At 37.9% G+C, this 21,188-nt stretch overlaps 1 protein-coding gene across 1 annotated transcript in view; it reads left to right on the plus strand.

Annotated features, from left to right (window-relative positions):
• The first annotated feature begins 13,572 nt into the window (after positions 1-13,572).
• The window catches only part of LOC134215838 (ETS homologous factor), a 39,038-nt gene continuing 31,422 nt past the window's right edge, over positions 13,573-21,188 (plus strand). Inside the window, exon 1 of the mRNA XM_062694944.1 lies at positions 13,573-14,641. The gene's annotated coding sequence lies outside the window, so the exon portion shown is untranslated. The remainder of the gene's footprint in view (positions 14,642-21,188) is intronic.

A 21,188-nucleotide genomic window follows, 5' to 3' on the forward strand; every position in this document is an offset into this window, starting at 1 on the left:
TTGTCATACTGTGCTTGATGATGGTCGGATACAGTGGTGTCGGTTGCGATGGATGCAAACGCCCATCGCATCGCTTGGAGTTCATGGTTAGAGGCCGATGATGGCTGTGGCAGCGAGGGCAGCGGTGGTGGATGAAGAAGAAAAAATAGAGAGATTTGGTCTGCTCATCCGGGTGATTAGTTTCATAATCCACATGATCCCGGGATGGGTGCGAGTCATGTCACATGACTGACCATATCGGCACCAACATTTCAAAAGGACGAAACTGCTTTTGTAAACAAGAGCTTCTCGCGTCGCTGGTGGCCTAATTTGAGCCCACCCACAACATCCAGCACCATTGATTGAAAGAAGAGAATTCGCTGCTTCCATCAGTGGCGTTGGATTGCGTGAGTAGGCTCAAATTAGCCCACCAGCGACGTGAGAAGCTCTTGCTTACCAAAGCAGTTTCGCCCTTTTGAAATGTTGATGCCGATATGTTAAGTTGTGCTTGGTACTAAACGACACGTACATTAAAACATGGTTATACTATAACAGTTCTGATTCCCCAGCAAAAAAAATCAACAACACTGAGGAAAACAAAAATTTTATCAAAATAATTACTTTCATTTATTTGCAGAAGGCATTAGCAATTAAAGATGCACAATCAGCAATAGTGTTAGTATCCATTTTTGGTTAGAAAATTTTGCTGTATTACATGTGAATGTTTTAAAAAAAGTCTGCAAAAATAATTTCCAGAAGAGTATTTAAATAAAATTTAATCTTATTCTTTGTTTTTCATTTTCTGAGAAATTGTATTATTAATCTTGACGTAGACTCGGAGTTTGGAATCAAAACAAAAAGTAATTTTTCGTTGACGTTTTAGCAGTACCTCCCCTATTTTAGTAGGGTTACTGCTCCTTGACTTGTTTCTTATTGTAGTGATTTTTTTCAGCAGTAAGCACGCATGTTAGCAAAAAGAAGCAACGAAATTAATGCTGTATTTCGCGACAGTTCCCCTAAAATAGCACATTTTGCCCAAGTCTGAAAATTTTATAAATAGAATTTTTAAACTTCATATACTATCATCAATAAGAAATCTATAAATGCCCTACATTTGCTTGAGTAAAGCAATTCTAATTATGTATTTAAATATTAGTTTTATTTCCAGAAGTTTTGAATAAACAAATTGCTAATAATTCTACACAGCATGGAAGTTGTCGTTTCCAATATCAATACCTTTAATCAATATCCATAGATCCAAAAGTTAAATGTAAATACGTTACACTGGATTCTGTTTTTACACGATTTACATTTTCTCAATTTTCCACTCATCCTAAATGTTAAACGGATATTAATTGTCATGTGATTTTTCTTTGATTTATTCTGGATTTTTTGAAACATGTTGCGAAGAGTTTGGTGGCAAATTGAAGTCACAAGATCAAAAATACGAGCGAAAAAAAAATCGTGTAAAAACGAAATCCTGTGTACTTTTATACAAGTCCTACGTCTAATCGCGGTTATGTTGAAAACATTACCCATTGCTCGTTTTTTCTTTAGTGGAATTTTTGTTTAATTATTTGCTGTAAAGCTTCGTTAAAAGTGTATGCAGCAGTATCGATATTTCCTTCATTCCTTATAATTGACTGCCAATTAATACTATTTAATCTTAGTTTAATTCTTTCATAGTCTGCTGAATGGTATTCGAAGACTTCCTCGTACTCATAGTCGTTGGGTCTATGGTGGGCGTGAATGATTAAAGAATATTCGAGTGCTGTGTGAAACGCTTCATTTTTCCACAATGGATTTAAGGTGATTATAGAATGAAGCCAGAAATCGGCCATTTTGTAAACCACGTGCTTATATTTTTTCAACAGCACGAGATGAAAGAACCATAACGCGTATGGGGCTGAAATAATGGCAGATCGTTTGCTTAGTTATGCTGAACAATCATAATTTGAGTTTCGGCACTGTACGAAAACTATTACGCAAGATTTGGGGTTTTGGAAATGTATGTAGATAAACATGTGGTGAATTTGAAATTCACCACGGGCTTTATTCTATAATCACCTTAATGATTCAGTCACACAGAAATCTTCATATACGTTAGTTAATAAAAAATCCAAATAGCATTGCTGTCTGTTTTTTATATGGTTAATTTGATTAAGCCCAAGTTTAAATTGCAATTTTTCATTGTCCCCAACGACTGGGAGTAGAATACTTTCTTTTTCAGAGTCCAGAATGAAATCGGCATTGCGTTGGTTAACGTTTTAACCTCTGGAGGGAGTTGTGATAAAATTTGTTCAGCACATTGGAAAAAACTTTCATACGTGCTTTTATGAGCATGGTCAGGTGGAAAATACACCGAGGCAAACACGTGTGTTTCACCTGCGATATATGATTTCACCCAAACATGCTCAAATTCTTTAAATTTAGATGTAGGAATCATTTCTGAATTAAAGGTAGTCGAAATAGTTACAAGAACTCCCCCACCTGATTTTCTATTGGACTCATACAAATTTCTGTCGTTTCGAAATACATTAAAGCTGCTTCCAAAAACTTCTTCACTTTTTACGCTTTCGTCCCAGCTAGTTTCGGTAGCCAAAATGGCCGAAAAAGACGTGCTCAAACTGTGCTGGACTTTTCATGCGATTGAAATTTTGACAATATATCGAAACTTCAGTCACATTCTGTTTAAATTCTGAAGAAGTTTTTGGCTGCTCGTCGGTCAAAGAAATAGTGACCAGCCCACTGAAGTCTGCCGTATTTTATACGATTCACAATATTTTCTTCCTTGTATACTTGATACAGCTCATGATTCATGCGTCTGCGCCACACACCATTTTCTAGTTTCCCTCCGAGTATTGTACGCACCACTTTTCGCTCGAAAACTCCGAAAGCTCTCCGGTCGGCCTCTTTTAATGTTCATGCTTCATGTCCATAAAGGGCCACTAGTAAAATCAGAGTTTTGTAATGAGCAAATTTCGTTTCCGTCTACATGCTGCGGGACCTAAGCTAGTTACGTAATCCATAAAAAGGCCCTATTCGCAGCAGCAATACGTCTTTTCACTTCACGGGAAACGTCATTGTCACATGTCACAAGCGTTCCAAGGTAAACAAATTCTTCAACAACTTCAAACACCCCCCCTCTGCACCAACACCACTAGGTCTTTCCCTATCTCTACCTGCCACCATGTACTTTGTCTTGGTAGAGTTAATGGTTAAGCCTATCCTCGCTGTCTTGTGCTCCAGAAATTTATCAAGGATCATCCGCAGGCTAAACATCCGATCCGTCGTTGATCGGCCCTCACGAAAATCTGCCTGGTATTCGCCGACGAAGGACTCCTCTCAGTCAAGGTGGTCTCAGTCTGTTAAACAGAATACGCGACAGGATTTTGTACGCCGAGTTCAGAAGGGTGATCCCTCTGTAATTGGCACACTCTAGTCTGTGCCCTTTTTTATAGATTGGGCATATGAGGCCATCCAACCAGCCGGCAGGCAGTTCTTCATCCTCCCATATTTTATGCCTACTAGAAGCTCCCAAATTTAAGAAGCTTGGCTTATGTCGGAAAATTAGATGATAAGTTTCGGAAGCATTTGGAGAAATCTTTTATTTTTATAAATAACGTTCCTATAGCCTTTTACAAAACGAACGAAAACTTTTAGAAAAGGGATCCGTGTCATCTGCAAACAACGATTTTTCGGTGAATCGGAAGGTAATAATGTTAGACATCTTCTTCAATTAGAGGTGCCCATAGAAAGCTGAACTTTGGCTTGACTCAGTTCTTGAATGGGGCACCGATGCTTCAGATGCTGCCAAGTCAAATATGTCCTGGACTTGAATTTGATTTACACCAACATCTCTGAAAAATTCTGGATAAAACTCACATGGGCACGGTGCACGGTCTGATTTGCTCCGGTAGAAGAGTGAGTGATCGGCTTGTGCTGAGGAAGAAGTGTCGTAGCGGGTAACCGATATCGTCACCCCCAGGCATGGCTGAAGTTTGTGTGTAGACTACACAAGCTGATGTAGGAGTGTCTTAGCGTAGTATCTGTTGGCCCAAGCAGTTACAACTATTGACTGCTCGTGGCATGACAGTGGAGTTTTAGATTGAGCATCCAAGTAAGTCTCAAATGGTGTGAGTGCATGTGGGAATGAGTAGTACTCTTCAGAATTGAGTTCATGAGGTACAGCAGTAATGCTAGAAAGTTGTCACATGGCTGAGAGTGCGGTACACTGCCATGTGGTAGCTTGGCAACTACTACGCGTGTGCTAGGTCAGTGCATAAAGCATTACCTACCTGGTACCTGATTAGCTACAGCGTCGATTCATCTATGCCTGGCGTATTGTAGAGCTCCATAATCGTAGGTCTTGGACGATGTTACTCCAGTTTCCCCGGACGTTTAGGGACCTCAGGTCCGATTCCACCGCAAACCCAATACTTGATTTCGAGCCATCCAGCGTTGCACGTATCAGTCTAATCCGTTTCGCCGGAAAACCATGTTCGGACATTATCTACCACAGCTCAATGAACAGATGGTGAGTCTGCAAGTTGTGCTCCAGAAATTTATCAAGGATCATCCGCAGGCTAAACATCTGATCCGTTGTTCGGCCCTCATGAAAACCTGCCTGGTATTCGCCGACAAAGGACTCCTCAAGCGGTCTCAGTCTGTTAAAAAGGATAATACGACTCGATACAATCGGTAACGACAGTTACCACCAATCTAAAACACAGTTACCGCCAATTCAAAACAACTGCAAAACCAAAACACGCCGACCCGATACACGATCCAGTCAACGATATCATCGAGCCACACGGAGACCAAACATCAACAATCGATAATTATCATTATCGAGTCAAAACATCCAACATACATTTCACCATCTATAAATATCAGCAGCCATCGGAATGCGCACGTTTAGTTTGCAATTAGCTTAGGACTTAGATAGTCATTTTATGATTAGCTTAGGATTAGGATAGTAGTAGGATAAGTGAATAAAGTTATTTTTTAAAAATAGATTTAGGATAGTAATTCGTTTAACTGGCGCCCGAATAGGGACCAGCGCGTAATTCCATTCCATTGTGTTGTCAGTGATAAAACGTGAACAAACATATAAGTGAATGTGAAGATCGCACTGGTTCTTTAAAAACAGTGTGAGAGTTTAATAGTGCCACAGCGATACAGCCTGGTGGGCTATATAAACGTTTCGATTCTACCGCGTATACACGCAGCCGTGAAGATACAGCGCCCGAGTCACTGGTGCAAGTTAAATTTAGGCAGCAGACAAAAGGGATCCCGCAACTTCACTGGGACAATTGGAGCTCACCTGTTTTCCAAGTCGAGATTGCAAACGATACAGCATTGCAACCGCACTGCCTCCGATACAACGAGGTTGTTAGCATGATTATATTGTAAGTATTCTTTTAAGATAATTTAATAAAGAAAGTGAAAGTGAAACTTTTTCTATAATAACAGTGTTATAATTTATTTTTATTAAAATAAAAACAGAAAATTTCTTAAATTCTTTACATACAAATTAAATCATTCTGGATTATTTGATAGACAAATTTAAAAATCTCACAATGACTAGTGAAACGATCGATGTGACCACTATTCTACAGAGGCTTGATGCTCTAGAACAAGCTAATTCTACTCCGCCGGAATTGGATTATAATGATCCAAATCTGTATTCTTTGAATCCAGACGGGACCAATGCTGATCCATACGCCATCGCACAAATTCCAGATTTGATCAACGGAATTCCAAATTTTGACGGTTCGTCCGACGAATTGAGTAGTTGGATTCGTGATGTTGATACACTGGTAAGAGCTTACCAAATAAACTCTTCCAGTACTGTTCCCCAAAAAATAAATTTTATGCTATTTGCACCGTAATTCGTAGAAAAATTAAAGGTGAAGCAAATACTGCTTTGGTAAATTCAGACGTAAATATCACCTGGAACCTCATAAAGAAAACGTTACTCACTTATTACGGAGAGAAACGAGACCTCACTACGCTTGATTACCAATTGATGAACATGACTCAATCTGGTAAACCATTGAAAATATATTATGATGAAATTAATAAACTTTTATCTTTGATAGCAAGTCAAATAAAGACCAATTCTGCCTTCCAACATCCAGAAGCATCAAAAGCAATGATCAGTATGTTTAATAAAAAGGCAATTGACGCTTTTATTAGAGGCTTAGATGGAGATATGGGTAAGTTCTTGAAAAATTACGAACCTGATTCACTTGCAAATGCGTATGCATATTGCATAACCTATCAAAATATTGAATTAATAAAATGATGACAAAACCCAAATCTTTTGACATACCTTCCACGTCGAAAGATTTTCTACCCGAAAAATACCACCAAGAATTCCACCACGTCCTTTGCAGCAAATCCATGGACATAAAGTGATTCACCCAACACCAATATACATGCCACCAAAGTTTGTACCAAAACCACCACAAATAGTTCCATTTATGAAACCACAGAACCAATACTTCAACCAATATTCACCAAATCCACAATGGACTCCTTCCCAACCTCAAAGATTCATTACCCAAAACAATCCCAAAAATCCACCGAATAACCCATTCTTCTATAAACCAAACGTCAAACCTGAACTTATTGATACCGATGTCTCAATGAAAACACAACAAGTGAATTATGCAAACAGACCCCCAGTTCCTAATAGGAATCCTAAACAATATAACATCCAAACGATGGATTATACGGACATGAATCAATATTTTGAAGCAGTACCAAATCTTTCAGAAGAATCTTGCGCAGACGGAGAATCTTTTGAAAGATACGAACATAAAATTAAATACCAGGATAATTATGAAGAATCTTCCCAAGAAGACGAAGCTGAATTAAATTTTTTAGAGTAAATTTCGCGTTACCATATTTTTTATTTTATGGTAATTGCGAAAAGCCATTAAAAATGTTAGTTGATACTGGATCGAATAAGAATTTTATTCATCCAAAATTTGCTAAAATTTCACACACAGTTAATAATCCATTTTATGTTTCTTCAATTGGAGGAAGCATTAGAATTGAAAAATTTTCACAAGCAAAACTTTTTAAACCTTACTCTGAAGTTAATGTTGAATTGTATCATATGGACAAACTAAAATCCTTTGATGCAATAATTGGCCATGATACGCTTAAAGAAATGGAAGCAATAATTGACACAAAAAATAATGTATTGAAAATTAATAATAATTCTATTCCTTTACTAGCACACAAATTACAGGAAGTTAACCAAATCCAAATACGAGATGACCATCTGGAGGAAACCAAAAAGAAGCAGTTACTCAAATTATTAACCCAATTTCAGGATCTTTTTCAACCAGTAGATGGTAAGTTATCATTTACATCAAGGATCAAAGCAGAAATAAGGACTCATGATGACAATCCTATTTACTCCAAATCTTATCCATACCCACATAGCTTAAAATCCGAAGTTGAAAGTCAAATCAATAAACTTCTAGAAGATGGAATAATTCGTCCATCTAGATCTCCCTATAATTCACCAATTTGGGTTGTTCCAAAAAAATCGGATGCTTCGAACACAAAAAATACAGATTAGTGATTGATTATAGGAAACTAAACACAAAAAACAATAAGCGATCGTTATCCTATTCCGGATACTTCATCAGTACTCGCGAATTTAGGAAAAAATAAATATTTTTCAACTATTGACCTAGCTTCCGGATTTCACCAGGTACTCATGTCTGAAAAGACATTGAAAAGACAGCGTTTTCAGTGAATAATGGAAAATACGAGTTTGTTCGTATGCCATTCGGTTTGAAGAATGCTCCTAGTATTTTTCAAAGAGTAATGGATGATGTTCTAAGGAACATATTGGAAAAATTTGTTTTGTTTATATTGATGATATCATCATTGTAGGTAAAACATTTGAAGAGCATCTGGAAAATATTAAAATCATTTTCGAAATTTTGAGAAAAGCAAATTTCCGAGTTCAACCAGACAAATGTGAATTTGTCAAATCTGAAGTAAATTCCTCAGCTTTATTGTAACTAAAATGGTTTAATGCCGAATTCAAAAAAGTTGATGCCATAAAAAAATATCCAGAGCCTACTAACTTGAAAGAACTTAGAATGTTTTTAGGATTATCGGGATACTATAGACGTTTTGTTGAAAATTATGCAAATGTAGCAAAACCCTTAACCAAATTTCTAAAAGGTGATAAAGGACACAAACAAGTTTCAAAGACTGAATCTAGAAACTTTAAAATTTCATTGGATAATGACGGAAAAAAGGCGTTCAAATTATTAAAAGACATACTATCTTCAGAAGATGTATTAGCTTTTCCCGATTTCAAAAAACCTTTTCTTCTAACTACTGATGCTTCAAATAAAGCCATAGGCGCAGTACTATCACAAAACTTTCACGATGGAGAAAGACCGATCACGTTTATTTCTAAAACTTTGTCTAGTACAGAGGAAAATTACGCTACCAATGAGAAAGAAATGCTTGCTATTGTTTGGGCATTACACACATTGCGAAATTTTATATATGGTCATAAAATTATCATTTATACTGACCATCAACCCCTAACATTTGCTATCTCTCCAAAAAATAACAATTCAAAGTTAAAAAGATGGAAAGCATTCATAGAAGAACACGATCATGAAATTCATTATAAGCAAATGTTGTGGCTGATGCTTTATCAAGAATTCAAACGAATTCTATGACCGCAACCCAGAACTCCGCTGAAGATGATGACAATTCCTTTATTCCATCCACGGAAGCTCCATAAATGTCTTCAAAATCAATTATTTTTTTAAATTGGAGCAAGATCTAGTTACGGCCTTGTAGTTCCATTTGATAATTATAAAAGACACATTTTCATTGAGCCTAGATTTTCAAGAGATTATTTGAAGGAACAATTAAAGAAATTTTTAAATCCTAATGTAATTAACGGAATATTTACTGATGAACCAATAATGGCTACTATCCAAGAAATTTATAAAGATACATTCAATCCAAGAATTATAAAAGCAAGATTTTCTCAAATCAAAGTGCAAGATTTAAATAACAGGGAAAAACAATTAGAAGAAATAAAAAAAGTTCATCTATTTGCTCATAGAAATGCTCAAGAAAATTCAGAACAATTATTGAAAACTTTTTATTTTCCAAAAATGGGTAAAATAACTGCAGAATTTGTGAAAACCTGTGAGATATGCAAGACTGAAAAATATCAAAGAAATCCTCAAAAATTTATACCATTTAAAACACCAATTCCAAATCAACCTTGTGAAATAGTTCATGTAGACATATTTATATATGATCAGGATAATCTGTTTCTTACATCAATTGATAAATTCTCTAAATACTTAAAATATAGAGCAATAGAAAGCAAATCACTTTTAGATGTTGAAGATGCTTTATTAGATCTCATGCACGAATGGAATATACCTAAAATAATCATTATGGATAATGAAAGTTCATTTTAATTCAAATATTATTGAGCAACGATTGAGAAATTTGAATATCAACATTTATAAAACTCCTATCAACAGATCTGAGACAAATGGACAAATCGAGCGTTGTCATTCTACTCTACGTGAAATTGCCAGATGTATAAAAAAGGAAACACCAGCAATAGATGTACCACATTTAATAAGATTGGCTGTTCATAAATACAACAATACTATTCACAGTTTTGTTAAAAACACCCCACACAATATTTATATAGGTGAAACAAATAAAAACTTAAGCACACAAGAAATAGATAGAAGAAAAGCTAAAAGCCATGAAAAAATTATAAACCAATATAATAAAAAGAATGAAAACATACAAGATAAAAGTTATCCCAGTTTTGAACCAGGATCTTATGCTTTTGAAAAATCTAAAGAAATTTCAAAACGAAAAAGTAAATATAAAAAAATACAAATTCAAGAAGATTTTGATACATATATTATAGATAGTAATAACCGAAAAATACATAAAATGAATATAAGAAAATTTTAATGTTTTATTTTTATCTTTACTTTTAGGGCTGTTCTTTTATGCGTGCCATACATTCTGGTGGAATCAACATTCAAAATCCATGATCTCAATAACAATCCTTTGGCGATAATACCGATAGGAAAGGCAAAACTACAATTAGGATTTGTTAGAATAGTTCAACCAATCAATTTCACAATATTTGAGGAAATAATTGAAGACTTCGATGAAATAATAAAAACAAATAAGTTGAATGGAAAATTATATCAAATACTAAAGAAAAACACTCATTTTGTATAACACATATTATAAATTGAAACCAACCATTCATCGACAGAAGCGTTGGAACACCATTGGAACTGTTTGGAAGTGGATAGCTGGTTCTCCGGATGCAGATGATTTGAAAATAATAAATTATACTATGAATAATTTGATTAACCAAAACAATCGACAAGTTTTGTCAATAACGCCATGGATATGAGAATACAACAAATTAGTAAAACAACAAACGACCTCCTCAATCTGGATTTTCAAGCAAAACAACAACACAGAAATGGATATCAATATTTTAGCTACTATACTTAATATGGATACAGTTCAACATCAATTAGAAATTTTGGAAGATGCAATTCTACTCATGAAGCATGGTATTCCCAGCAGCAGAATCCTATCAATGACAGATTATGTGAAGATGGAACCATTCCTAAATCAACAGCATGTCTATGCTTCAACATTTGAAGGTCTTTTATCAAAATCATCTACTCAAGTAACAATGAATGATACACATATAATGTACATAATAAAAATACCTCAATTATCATCGGAATTATATGAATACGAATTCATTGACTCTTTAATACAAAATGAAAAAGAGTACATCTAAACTCGAATTATATCCTTTCTAATACAACAGCCATATATGAAGTCGATAATGAATGCATAAAGGACGACACTTTCTACATTTGTGACACTAAGATGCTAAAAACTCCGAACTTATGCATCACCAATTTAATCAGGATACAATATGCCAACTGCACGTTTGAAAAAACATACGCAACAGGAATCATCAAACGAATAGATGAAGCAACAATTTTACTCAACAATGTAAACATAAGTTTTAAATCAAATTGCAGCAATAATACACAAAATTTGAAAGGATCTTTTCTAATCCAATTCGAGGTCTGTAAACTGTACTTGGACAACAACATATTCACAAATTTCATGATCAAACTTGATAGTAAAAGCTTCAGGCCAACTACAGGATTATCAGTAATGGAAGATTACGTTATCGATATTCCATCCCCAGCATACTTGGCAAATCTTACACTTAATCACAGAGGTATTTTGGAAAACGTGTATCTGCAAAACAAATCATTACAATGGAATTTTCATTTTCTTCAAACCATCAGTGCTTCAACTATACTTCTCATAGTAATAACAGTAACTGTATTCATTATCAAGAAATTTTATCAAGGAAAATAAACATTGAAATAAAGGCCCCTGAACAACCTGAAGCAACAGCACCTAAACCACCAGAAATTCAAGCATCACCATACCCAGATGTTTCATCAGAACGATTCATCGAAATTCAACAATTTCCCAACATGCCAACACAGGAACGTTCCATTAAACTTTGAGGACAAAGTATTTTTAAGAAGGAGGAGTTACCACCAATCTAAAACACAGTTACCGCCAATTCAAAACAACTGCAAAACCAAAACACGCCGACCCGATACACGATCCAGTCAACGATATCATCGAGCCACACGGAGACCAAACATCAACAATCGATAATTATCATTATCGAGTCAAAACATCAACATACATTTCACCATCTATAAATATCAGCAGCCATCGGAATGCGCACGTTTAGTTTGCAATTAGCTTAGGACTTAGATAGTCATTTTATTAGGATAGTAGTAGGATAAGTGAATAAAGTTATTTTTTAAAAATAGATTTAGGATAGTAATTCGTTTAACTCGACCTAGGTGACGAATAAAGACGATTGGAAGCTTGAAACATGGAACTGCAAGTCGCTATGCTTCGCAGGTTGCGACAAAATAATCTACGATGAATTACATCCCCGCAAAATCGACGTCGTAGCGCTGCAGGAAATCTGCTGGACAGGAAAGAAAGTGTGGAAAAGCGAACATCAAGCGGCTAACTTCTACCAAAGCTGTGGCACCACAAACGAGCTGGGAACCGGCTTCATAGTTTTGGGCAAGATGCGCCAACGCGTGATTGGATGGCAGCCAAGGAGGAAATATATAGACCGGTTACCGGACCAGATAGTCTATATGCCGTTGATCAAGACGATGATGGATCGGGTGATGTGCGTAGTTCGAGATTCAGGGGCATTCTCGAGTCCCTTCGAAACGCACAGAGGGTTACGGCAAGCTGATGGTCTTTCGTGTCTGCTATTCAACATCGCTTTGGAAGGAGTAATACGAAGGGCAGGGATTGACACGAGTGGTACAATTTTCACGCAGTCCGTCCAGCTATTTGGTTTCGCCGACGACATTGATATTATGGCACGAAACTTTGAGAGGATGGAAGAAGCCTACATCAGACTGAAAAGCGAAGCTAATCGCTAGTCATTAACACGTCGAAAATGAAGTACATGATAGAAAGAGGCTCAAGAGAGGACAACGTAAGCCACCCACCACGTGTTTGTATTGGTGGTGACGAAATCGAGGTAGTTGAAAAATTCGTGTACTTGGGTTCACTGGTGGCCTCCGATAACGATAACAGCAGAGAAATTCGGAGACGCATCATGGCAGGAAATGGCACGTACTTTGGACTCCGCAAAACGCTCCGATCGAATAGAGTTCGCCGCCGTATTAAACTGACTATCTACAAAACGCTTTTTAGACCGATAGTTCTCTACGGACACAAGACCTGGACGATGCTCGTGGAGGACAAACACGCAATGGAAGTTTTCGAAAGGAGAGTGCTGCGTACCATCTATGGTGGGGTGCAGATGGCGGATGGTACGTGGAGGAGGCGAATAAAATACGAGTTGCAACAGCTGTTGGGACAACCATCCATCGTTCACACCACGAAAATCGGAAAACTGCGATGGGCCGGACACGTAGCCAGAGTGTCGGATGAAAATCCGGTGAAAATGGCTCTCGACAACGATCTGACGGGAACAAGAAGGCGAGGTGCACAGCGAGCAAGATGGATTTAGTTGAATGAAGAAGACTTCTATGCACTGCACAGGCCACTCCGGCCTTAGTCTGATAATAATAATAAAAAGGGAAAACCCAAAGTCAAAATTCTCCATCGAAATAAATTTACGAGCAAATCGGATAATGTTAGGTGCAATGGAAAAAGCATGGCTCGCATTTCTTGAACTCTCCAAAATTTACCCTAATTCGTCAAGTTGAGTTTATTGGTTAATAATAAGTTAAGATATTAGCGGACTTAATTAAATATAGATAAAAGAGATAAATCCGTTTCAATCTGGCCATCCGTAATTCCACATTCATTCATTTCAACCCTGTACATGTACCAGCTGATTGATGCATGAGTGTATGTATTGTACCGGCCGAATGAAGCCGAAGCATGCGCCAAAAGTAATGGTAACACAAAACCACCGTCGGAACATCGGGCACTATTCAGTCGTGTTGAGGCAGTTGTCGACGTAGCAACTTTCGCTCCTTCTATCCCACATCAGTTCCGAGTCGTTTCCGTCGATGGAGAATCGAGCCGAGCTTGCTTGCCTGTAGAAGAGTGTTGTTTGAGCACCATAAGGTGAAGGACAGCTGAGCTAAGTGCAGTGTGGAGTAGATACACGAAATAAGAAGGTCATCAGATTAGGGAAGAGGGAACGAGGTAAAGGAAAATCCAGCGCATCGACAACAGCAGCCGGGCGAGTTCGACACTAATTAGTTGCGGTTCGATCTCGTGTTACGCATCACGCAGAGTTTATTTTTCAACAGTTTTCTGTTACAATTTGTGCCTTGAAACGAGTGATTCATTTGTGCCTAAAGAGTTAAGATACAGTTTTCCATGCTGGTATATTTTTGTGAATTATTCATAGACTGCAAAGATAGCGCAACCGTAAATAGAAGAGTGTAAGCCAACCGAAGCATATGGAGGAAGTTGCAAAGGTGATTGGACTTGACAGTCAGACATTGTGCACAGGAAGTCATTTCTTTGAATTAGTCTGATTGAAGAAACTGATCAGTGCCGACGAAGAAAATACCTAGGCAAGTGCGTCATATATTCGTGAAAATTATTAAGCGAAACGCCGGAAGCTATAATCAGCTTGTTTTCTTGAATTTCGCCTTTGAATTGAAAACTTACTCAAAGAAGTGGAACGAGACCGAGCCAAGCGTAAGCACCATAGGCGGGAATAAAAATAGAGACAGGCGAAGTGGGAAGAGAAGGTGAACATCTGCCTCGGGAAATACGACCGGGAAACGTAAACATATACCTACATACAGGCCAAAGTGCAGTAATAGCAGCGGCAGCCAGCGGCCGAACCAATCTCAAGCAAACACACCGGAAAAGCGAGAAGAAACAGGAGAACCACAAAACAGCGAACGGGCGTCATACGGCATCGGGGCCTAAAATCTGCTCTGCATTCGTGCGTTTACGACCTACTCCAATAACAGAGCGTGCAGCGTGCTTAAGGGCACGTGTGACGTCCTGCAGAAGCACCGAATTTAAGGTGAGTTTATGATACAATGTGGCTGTTTTCTGTTTTATGTTCTTCATATTCGTTGCACCACCGCTGCTGCATTTGTTAGGGTACCTACCTAGCATTTGTGCATGTACCCTGGCTATAAATTATTCATTTCCTTCCGTTTGGGGGTGTAAATATCTTTTGTTTATAGGGTTTCCTACGCTTCCGGTGTATCAACTGGATTAACAGATTATGTTTATACAAACAGTTTCTTTTGAAATGTTGCAAATATACACGAAATTTCTGGTTAAATCTATAGAATTAATGTTCCTGACCTAAGAAATTTGAAATGTGCGGCCGTGTCTTGTACATAACCCTTCTGATTTTGCACGAATTATTCAACGTACTTTGTGGATGACCCCTTGTTGGTATATTCATCTCGCTCATAAGAGTAAGTACAATCTTCAATTAATTTTGCGCACAGTGGATGCCATGAGATTGGCATCACAACTTGAAGCACTACTTTATCATTTGCTATGGAACGAAAGTATTTAGGTGTAAGCTATATTGAAAATACAAATGCCGTTTGACAGAAATCCAAGGAATTTCTCGTTGAAATGAAATTCTTGGACGAGAAATGGACATTTAGCCAAAGACCAAAAGTTGTTGGGCACAATATATCGTCGCCTGATCGAATAGGTCATTCGGCCGAAAATGCCGTTAGCCAAAATCGTGGTGTGAAAGAAAGTTCCGAATCAGTCAACAGATTTGGCCAAACGACATTTTCGACCTTGTGATCCGTTCGGCCAAATGATCTATTCGGCCCAACGGCACTATTCGGGCAATCAACGTCTTAGGCAGTTTGACACATTCAGGCAAATGACATTGTAGTCTAAATGACGCTTTCTGTGAAACGGCCATTCCGGTCAAAGGACAAAGACCAATTTTCTGGCTAAATGACCAGATCAGCCATATGCCGCTTCCAATTAAATCGGTTTTCGACCTAATAATCGTTTAAGCCAAATGGAATGTTAATCGGCTAAATGGCTTTTGGTCGAATTAGCTTCGGCATAAGACATATAGACACAATTTTCTATTTTTTTCTGTAAAAAATTATAATATACTAAGTACAATATATATTTATTTTATTGAATATACTTTTTTCTTCAAAACTTTTGAACGCAATGGCCCATTGAGATTAAATTCTATATAGTTTATTGTGAGCAATTAATCATCAATTAAAAATTACGATATGGAAAGTTTGGTTTTTTGTTCAAACACATATACGCCTACACAACACATGCACAGACAGACATTTGCTCTTATATCGTCAAGTTGAATAGACGGGCCTTCTATGGAAAGTTTTAGCGGAATGTATTCACTTGTTTTAAGACGAGTTTGTACTTCCATTTAATTCCACTACTTTAATGTACCTCTGACAAATACTTTAAGGTGTCAAGGGCCGAAAATTTCTAAAATAAAGAAATAAAAAATGATACCTATTTCGACATCAACAGTAAGGCCGTCTTCAGTGTCTCGTACTTGACTCGACTTGAGTCAACTTATCACGCAGTTTTTACTAGTATATGTTTTATCGCAATTTAAAAACGGTTAAACGCCGTTTATGACGTACATGGCTGAAACGGTTGTTCAAAAAACTAAAACGGTTCATCTTCCGGTCTAAATATTTTCCACAGACACCCGAAGACGTTGCAAGCTTTCCTGTGGCTTCAATGATCATCGGAAACGAATACTCTGCCCTAATCTGTGACAAATTATCAAAAGCGCATTCACCGCCAAGAGCCAACGTGTGAAAATCGTGACCGCACTCAATGAAAAAAAAAAAAACACCGAAGAACCTTGCGATGAAAAGGCAACATAAGATACAATTAGATTAGACGTGTCTGTCGTCATTCGTCTCAGCTCAATTGCTTTCGACACCCGACGCATGTTGATTGGTAATTTCAAAAGACCCTGCCCGCGCCGTGCCATCATCAGAAAGCAACTTCGGTTCCATCACCATAACCAGTTTTCAAGCTTTCATGCTGTCTGTCGCCATACCTCACCGAATCGAACCATGACGATGATGAGGACGACCACACGACCACGACGGCGACGGTGAAGGCCGGCATTCTGCACGCCGCAAAGAGCCACTACTGGAATGGAATGATGCGAGCCAGATTATGAGGGTCTTATTGATTATTATATGGCAATGATCGCCTGTATCGCAATATAGAAGAGAACTGTGTCAGCAAACGCTCGCGATAATAAACACACTTCTTGCTCAAACCGCTGAATAAGGCCGAAATTTATGGATGCTTAGCTTAGAACTTGAGCCCCGCTCGTTAAACAAGTCCGGAGAAACACAGCTGAAACTGGCGAGATTTCAGGCCACCAAACCGGCATTAGGAGCATTTGAGGAAAGCTGGACAAACTTGCGCAACCGGAGGCTAATTGCAGCCGGTCGTCAGTAACTAACGATCGATCGAAGTCAGGAAGTTGAACCGTCCAATTGTGTGTACGATGATATGGCGTGGAGTGGATGTCGTCGATGCGTTAGCTGCAGGAAATTCACAATTAAGCCCAGGAAGGTCTTCCTCTATTTCGGTTGGGTTTTATATGATTAGTCACTTCGAGTAGTTCCAACGTGTAGGTATGGGAAGCGTTTTCGACGATTGCTTATCGGTACTTGGAAACGACGGGGAAGTTAAAGCTAGATTGATTGATAAAATGTTCTTCGCTCATGAAGAATTTTGTGGACATTCTAAAGACCATAAAATTTACTTGAAATCAGCTAATTGTTTGATCCGTTCTTAAAGGGCTGATGTACTGTTATTTCATCTTGTGCAAAACTGAAAACAATGCCCTCATTGCATTCCGCTTTATTAAGACTTAACAATTTATGGAGCATGACGAAAAAATCACTGTCTAAGAGCCGCAACAACGCACTTGTGTCGAGGTCGGCCTGCAGCGTCGAGCAAACGAATCCAGGCCACCACCGTTATTCACATTAATTATCGTAGAGCGTGATTCACCGTTTGGCGCCAAAAACATCAGCTCAAATGAATGGATATGAGTATGAGTATGCATACACCAGAAGGTTTTGCGAGCTGCTGAAGATTTCGTATCATATCCATCGCCACTTGCGCAAAATACGTTCCTATGTGGTTGCCTTTGCACACAAACGGATCAGACAGGGCGTGCATTATTGATTGGTTTGTTCATTTCAAAGGTCGACGACGGAAACTGCCGGTTTTGAAACAGTGGTTGCTGGTTGCTACATCCGAATCGACTGATTTTTTTAAACTTAGGAACCCTGCGATTATGAAAAGTAGTACCTATTTGGGAGAAACCTTTTGATTTTGAGAGATGGTAAAGAATTCACCAAATTTGCTACCGTGCAAAAGACAGGGCAAAACGAATAATGGTGACATCCTATACTGAGAAATTAGGTGGAAATAAAATAGAACATAATTCCTCTAAGATGTTCAATACATCTGATTTATTAGAAAAAAATACTCATAGGTAATTTTGTAAACCCATCACACTAAACTATTTATTGAACCAACAAATATGCCCTATCATATGTAATGGACTAGTTTGATATTTAAGCTTATGCCCCAAACGATAGTGGGTTAATATCAAAGTGGTATTTGCAACTAACAGAGACGGGCCTTATTTTTTGTTTCTTTTTTTTCTTTTTTTTGAAATTGTTGCTTGGTCTAGCGTTGGTTGGGCGAAAGACGTGCCATCAACCGCGACTAGCTCATATTACCCGTAGCCCCACGAGAAGGGATTTCCCGTTCGTGCGCTGCTAGTTGGTAACTTCTCACACAACAATGCGAAGAAAATTGAAATCTGTGTGTAGTTAGTTAGCAACAGAGTGGAGGAAACTCATTTGCCCGGCCAGTGGAGCAGAACTGAGAAAACCACCAATTCTCCGCGGAGCGTTGTAAATTTTTAATAATTCCATCCGCTTTCTCAGCGCACGGCATGGTCTTTGGCAAAGGCAATGGCGAAAAATTGTTGAACTGAATTCAACTCGGGACGGGTACTGTTAGCTGAATAGAAATTCTTTCCCACTTCCTCTGGCCACACCGGACAAACCATATGCGATTAGATTCATGATGATGATGATGATGATGGAGGTGATAATGATGATGAGATGAAAGTGGATTAGCGAAACAAGAAGTATCATGATGGATGGGAAAAGCGATCGCTACGTACACTTGAAAGCCAACTTTATGCAGAATTACCTGGAGACTAGTGGGGGAGATAACAAAATTGGTACTTGCACCATCCCGCCTAACAATGGTTCATTGTTATTGCGTGGACTCCTGATCTTTCAACAGCAGGTTAGATTTGGTTAGGAAACGCAACAAAATAAGCCGCAAATGAATGAACTCAATGCCATTATCAACAACACAGCGCGAGAGTCGTGTGGCGCAGAATAATAGTGGGAAATTCTCTTTCCGGTTGTCTGCCGGTTGCCGACTTTCCGTTCGATGTGGGCATGGAGTGCATAGGATGGTGCCCTGGCTAATGGCAAAGGTAGTTGAACCACTTATCTATACGTGGTGGCGCCTCTCGCCGGATTGCGTGGATGTATTTACGTATCAGGTGAAATGGAACGGAACGCTAATTGGAGGAGTGCATTCTCGATGTGGATAACGGAGAGATGTTCGTGTTGCTTGAGTTGATTTGTAGATGATTTGGGCCTTCCGTGGTTCAGCATATGTTAAAATGCAGCAAAACCAAATTTTCATTGAGAATTAGAAATTTTACATGAAAAAGGAAATTATCAATGGAGAAATCAGAAATGCTGCAGCTTTTGTATAAGGTACACCGGGGCAAGTTGAAATGCGGGGTAAGTTGAAATGGAAGCTGTAATTTAGATAGTAAATGACCGAAGGCTCTGATTATTTTTTTCAACAAGCTACTCCCCTAAACGCACCTTCTGACTGCCATTCCCGGAATATTGCAGCTGTCAAAAGCTATCCCTGCCATTGTTTATTTTTCGCCCATTGCAAAATCCAAACCAACTATTTGACGTGCCAATGAAACAGGTCTCAAACCGATGTTTGAAAGAGTTTTTTCATCAAATTCTCATGGTAGGTAATCATTCAATGTTAAATAAGCATGATGATTATGAAAAATCGATGAAATCCCGTTTTATTTTTTTGTATTTTGGTTGTTTGATATTGCTCCGCATGTTCAACTCAACGGGGCAAATAGAAATGCGTGGTGCGGGGCAAGTTGAAACAACGATCCAGAACGTCACTCTCGCAATAAAAAGTAATACTTTTTTCCCCCGAAATCAAGATGGTCCGTAAATACATACATTATGAAAACAAAAATTAAAAAAAAACATGCAAACTTCTGGAAAAAAAATGAATAAATTTCCGCCCAAGATGAATACACCACTAGGTGTTCAGCCATCTTGGATTTTAGTATGGGAGAGCCAGCGGGTTTGTTTTAGTTTTGAAAATGTATTTTTCATAGAATACACTTGATACATCTTGATCTCCACTAGAATGAAAAGGATTCATGTTTAAACTGCACTTTTGAGATTCTTAATCTTCTGAGCACTGACTCTCAGAAAAATAGAACATAGAGTATGAGAACCTTTCGTTAACTTCATCTTTAACTTCCCCAGCTGCCTATTTCTCCAGTCGCAGAGTTTGTTAGAGATACGCTGGCTGGTTTATTAATGTGCATTTATGAAGAAGCCACAACCGAATTAATCCCGTGCACAATATACAAGTGAACCAAATAATGAACCATCCTGAATAGTAATCCGAGTGGTCACCAGTAGGAGGAAATCAATTTGATAAATTTTCAGCGTAGTGCGTTCTCCAGAATTTGATCTCTGAAAATACGCTAGTGACTTAGTTGTGCACTGTCCTTATATTTTTCAAACCTGTTTTACATGGAGAAATACAAAAAAAATCTAATAAATTGAAAAAAAAATGCTATCTTTCGGCAAAATAGACATAATATTCTTTATCTGTATATATTGCTGTGGGACAATTAAATGTTTATTTTTTGTGCAAAAGAGTATCAAAATCTGGAATGTGACTTTTAGGCGAGTAAATATCAAGATGAGACAACAAAAGTGGGATTTGTGTTCAAATTTCTAGAACAAAGCCTACTATTTTTTCAGTTTTTCTTAAACAGTAAACAATTTTAGGCTAATTTCTGAAAGAAAATCAAAATCGTCAAAAACTTACATGGGACTTACTATGCGAATCCTGGCAGTATTAAAGTCACCCTTACAATTTCGTGTTTCTTGAGTCTCACTGAGTACATGCATTTTGTTATTAATACGGCAAAATTAGCTTATGTCTGTAGATAACGCAGTGTTTCAACTTGCCCCGATACGCGGGGCAAGATGAAACGATGCATATAAAACAATAATTTAATTATACAAAATATTTATAAAAAAGTTTGTTAGGGTTACTTATTTTTTATGTATAATCTTTAGCCCGAACTAGCAAACACCGCAAACGGAATCAAAATATATCAAAGGGTAATTTTTTAACAGCACTTTGAATTTCAACTTTGAAAAAACCGTTTCAACTTGCCCCGGTGT

The sequence above is a fragment of the Armigeres subalbatus genome, chromosome 2 (assembly GCF_024139115.2).
Source record: "Armigeres subalbatus isolate Guangzhou_Male chromosome 2, GZ_Asu_2, whole genome shotgun sequence".
NCBI lineage: Eukaryota > Metazoa > Arthropoda > Insecta > Diptera > Culicidae > Armigeres > Armigeres subalbatus.